At 39.2% G+C, this 5,000-nt stretch overlaps 1 protein-coding gene across 1 annotated transcript in view; it reads right to left on the minus strand.

The window, feature by feature from the left end:
* The window catches only part of pycr1b (pyrroline-5-carboxylate reductase 1b), a 21,967-nt gene that overhangs the window by 11,127 nt on the left and 5,840 nt on the right, over positions 1–5,000 (minus strand). The gene's annotated exons all lie outside the window — the stretch shown is intronic.

Genomic DNA, 5,000 nt, shown 5'->3' on the forward strand with positions numbered 1-5,000 from the left:
TTTGAAGACTCCTACATAAAATTCCACTGGAGCCAGGTTTTATTTTTGTTAACTAAAAAGTGAACTATTAAAATCATGTTTGTTAATTGAAGTAAAATAAAATATGAAATATTATACGGAAAACTTAAAATAAAATAAAAATGTTTTACTTGGCAATAACCTGAAATAAGTTTGAGCTGAAGCACTTAAAACTGGAAATAAATAAAAAACAAAACTGAACTGAAACTAAAATTTAAATAAATCAAACATAAATGGTAATATTTGAAAACAGCAACAAATCAAAACAACGAACACAAATAATTTTGAAATAAAAATTAAATTAAAAAAGCTAATACAAATTATAAATGAAAACTATAAGGCTATATGAATAATGCTAAAAAATAACTCGTGCTGTCAAATCGATTAGCGCATAATATATGTTTATAATTATATAAACTTTTATAGATGCAATTAATCGCGATTAAATTATTTGAAAGCATTAAAAATAACACTTAGACTGAAATGAAGTTTATATTTACATTTGAGCAACAAAACAAGATTCTTGTTTTAATCGCATTAAAATTAGGACTAAATTATGATTGGAATTCCATGAGCATTCCTTTAGGATTCTTTGACACTCCGGTTACATGTGAAAGATAAAGTCCACTGAGTGTATTTCTGTCAGACGAATCCCTCATATGAGAATCCACCGTCGGCTTAAGATGGATTATCAAGAATATTTGTCTTCAGATACTTGAAATTCTCTCTTTCTCATGAATTATATATCAAAGGAATTCACGGTTTTGTTCCCACCACCATTTACATACAACGATTTCAGTTGAAGCGCATGTTAAGCCTGACTTATGAAATAATATTCAGAAACAAATGGAAGAGTTTAATGAACCTTTAGAGAAAATATGACAAAAGTTTGCATGTGTTTTACACACTTCAGGCTTTTATGGCTCATATAGTCTGATATTGAGTTGAGGAGAAAGAGAGAGAATCTCATAGGAATAGTTGACCAATTGTAAACTAAGGTTCACTGCATTGGCCAATCAGAAGACAGCTATATTTTGGCCTTGATGTTATACATTTTTAATAACCGGCCCGTACGGTATACCGGGTTCATTTGTATTCGTGTGACTGACATCAGAGACCGACATCTTTTCTTCTGTGTTGCTTTGCTGTGATTATAATCATAACTTGCTTGTGTTTATGAGCAGCTGAGAGAGGAATGTGTGTGAATAGTGTTCGTGTCTGTGTGCTAAATATACAGATGCTGTCGACAGCTGCTGTCTCACTCATGAGAGCAGCGAGACAGGCTTTCATTGCACACTTCTGCTGTCTGTCTGCCCGTGACGTCACAGAAATACACTCGTGTTTCTTCCCGACAGAGAGTTCGAGCCAAACTTCGCCCGTCTGCCTCTTTAAGTGAGTTAATTAAAGTCCCGCGGCGTCGGGCACAATATTCCTCTCTGTGCCCGCCGGAGCGTACCGACACTCATTGGCTTTCTCCCTCAAATCCCCTCAGATTTATTAAAAATACCCAAATATATGAATCAGTTCTGTCTGAAAAGGAATCCAGGCGAAGCGTGCACGACGATTTCTGTCACCGTGATTAGACGGAGGAACGGATGCCAAATCCACAGATTGACGGTTTTTCTTAAGGGGCTCATTTGGCCCGGAGAAAACCAGAGAGAGAGACAATCACACACACACACACACACACACACACACACACACACACACACACACAGAGAGAGAGAGAGAGAGAGAGAGAGAGAGAGAGAGAGAGAGAGAGAGAGAGAGAGAGAGAGAGAGAGAGAGAGGCGCGCACACGAGGAGTTCCGTCGAGTTTTGTATTCAGCCCGTGTCGCGCGCTCTGACTGGAATTACCGCGCGTCGCCGGATTAAACGCTTCCACACAAAAGACGCGTCAGGAGCGATAAAGCCGTGAAGCTCTTGACATTCAGAGCAGCTCGTATAGGTGATGTGAGGGTCTTGTGTGTGTGTCAGGAAGTGAGGGTCTCTCTGATGTCGGTCACACGAATACAAATGAACCCGGTATACCGTACGGGCCGGTTATTAAAAATCCTCCCGCATTCATCAACAGCGCCTCTAATTCATTTAAAGATGAGCGCTTAATGACTTTTTAATTAGGCTAGTATTGATTCATTCTGCTTGACTGTGGCATGTCAAAAATATGCATGAGGGAATCATCACAGCAAAGCTCATGGTGAATTTACGAAAATTAATTTAGTGTTTAAAGTCGCAATGAAACGGAAGTAGCAACAAATCTTTTCTTCTGTGTTGTAATGTGAACATTTAAAAGGAACATTTCCATGATGTTTGCTAAATGATCAAATGGAATGTTTCCTCAATTTCGCAAAAATATATTTAGTATTAAAGTCCCCTTGTAGTCAAATTTGTTATCCCTTAAAACTCATCTTTGATTACCAAAACAACATATTTAATTGTTTTTTCCTTGAAAAATAATTATTCATGTCTTAAAATAGCTTGAATGTAACTCGACACCCTTGCCTCATTCAGTATGCGCGGTTCTATGAATATGCAAATGAGCCCCGCCTCCACTCACTCCCTCAGCTCAGAGATCCACTGGTTGACGATCACACGTTGATCTGATTGGTTACAAGGTAGTTTGTGACGTCAGAAACACCAGCGATTTCAAAGCGTGTTTTTGAGACTGTCTTTGGTTCACTGCAGTTTTAAGGAGGAAATACTCAGCAATGCTGTCGACTTATGAACTTACACATGCTTTGTCTTAGAGCAGATTAAAAACACCACATAGACACATAAACTACATTAAAAGCTGGATTTAGACCACAGGGGGACTTTGAAAGTTTTTCCAAGTATTCACTGACAGCTCTCCTGTGTGAACATGATGGTTACTGTAAATATGAACATGCATTTCATAAAAACAGATTCAGTATTCTTCAAAATTAATAAAAACAGTGAAATGCAAACTCAGAATATGCATACCTGCAATCATGTTAAATTACACAAATATACTTTATGCATTTAATCTCACTTTATTAAGCAATGCCTTTCAGCCATATACTAATTAGAAATAATGACTTTTTTATTTATTACACCACATTTTTATGTTTTCTTGACATTAATAGCGTATAAACATTGTTTGCAACAATATAAGTACAACATTCAAATTTTTACTCAAAATATAACATTCTTTGAATGTGTTTTTGTAATATCCCAATATAAGGTTAATGTTTATAATCAGCAAATATCAATAACATCATCGTTATAAGGACTTCCTGGTGACATATGCAGGATCCTCCAATCATTTAATGCGCTTATTAAGCCCCGCCCCTCAAGCTCACGCTCATCTGCATACACTGAGAGCCACGCCCACATCTCAACAACTGTCTCACTCACTCAACATTTTTATTTTTCCATAATCCGGATGCATGTCACAATACGGAAGAGCCGCCTCTACTTCCATTACATCACGACTTTAATCATTAGTACTATGGTTTCAGTGCAGATACTATAGTAAAAGCGTGGTGATAGAAGTATGTTGATATTATCAGCTGTCACTGACAGGGTTGCTGGCTTCATCTCGACACAGCATCCACTGATCTCGAATGACAGGAAAGTTCTTTGTGCAGTAAAGCGCAGCAGCCCGCAGACGCATCATCTGATTGACAGCTGTCACTCCTGATCTCACTCAAACACTGATGAAGACGCACCGACCATAACGAGATCTAATGCTGGTCAGAGGAAGAGGAGGAGGAGGAGGAAACCCCAGCGGCGTCTGGCTCCACTGATTCTGTAGACACGAGAGGCCCTGAGTGCACACACACACACACACACACACACACACTCACACAAACTTTAGCACTGACAGTTTAACTCCCTGTAGTTCGAACACAAACCCTGTTTTAGAACACTCAATATAATCAGCACCACATCAGAAAGACCAGCAGAAGTCAATGTGAAGTCCTCATGATGATAGAAACACAGATATCTGGACCATCATCTGAGCCACACACACACACACACGGGCCTCACCGAGAACAAACTGAGAGAGAGAGAGAGAGAGAGAGAGAGAGAGAGAGAGAGAGAGAGAGAGAGAGAGAGAGAGAGAGAGAGAGAGAGAGAGAGAGCGCAGAGCCAAGCAGAAAAATCAACGACAGCCTTAAAAAAATGAGTGTGATTATCTACATCACAGAGTCAGCAGTCTGTGTGTGTGTGTGTGTGTTATCAGTGAGCAGCTTTAGAAGGGGATGTTCTTCAGGACGACCGCACACACACACACACATGCACACGCACACTCTCACACGCACACACAGACACACACACACACACACACGCACACTCTCTCGCGCACACACACACACCCACAGACAGACAGACACACACACACACACACACACACACACACACACACACACACACACACACACACACACACACACACACACACACACACACACACTCTCGCGCGCACACACACACACACACACACACACACACACACACACACACACACACACACACACACACACACACACACACACACACACACACACACACACACACACACACACACACACACACACACACACACACACACACAGTCACACTCACTCTTACACACACACACACACACACACAGACACACACACACAGTCTCTGCCTTTATCAGGAGAAACACATCTAGCTCATATTTCAGCCCAAAATCAAAAGAAAGAAATAAGAAACTACATTTTGCTTGAGAAAATTAAACATATTTTTGGATCTTTTTTATTTTTTTTATTGCATTGTGAAATTATTTTAATGACAATTACCTACATTTTCTTCTTTGAAACATTAGGGATTCTCATTAGATTCTCATTACTAAAAGCAATTATAGTTTGATGAAAATTTGGGGGGAAATGTGTTCAATTACAGGAGAATAATATTCTTATCACCATAATGCAATCTCAATCTCAGTACTGTACAAGAATGACATATTATTTCATTTCTGAAGTGTTTATACA

Source organism: Scardinius erythrophthalmus (assembly GCF_964197995.2).
Source record: "Scardinius erythrophthalmus genome assembly, chromosome: 25".
Classification (NCBI taxonomy): Eukaryota; Metazoa; Chordata; class Actinopteri; order Cypriniformes; family Leuciscidae; genus Scardinius; species Scardinius erythrophthalmus.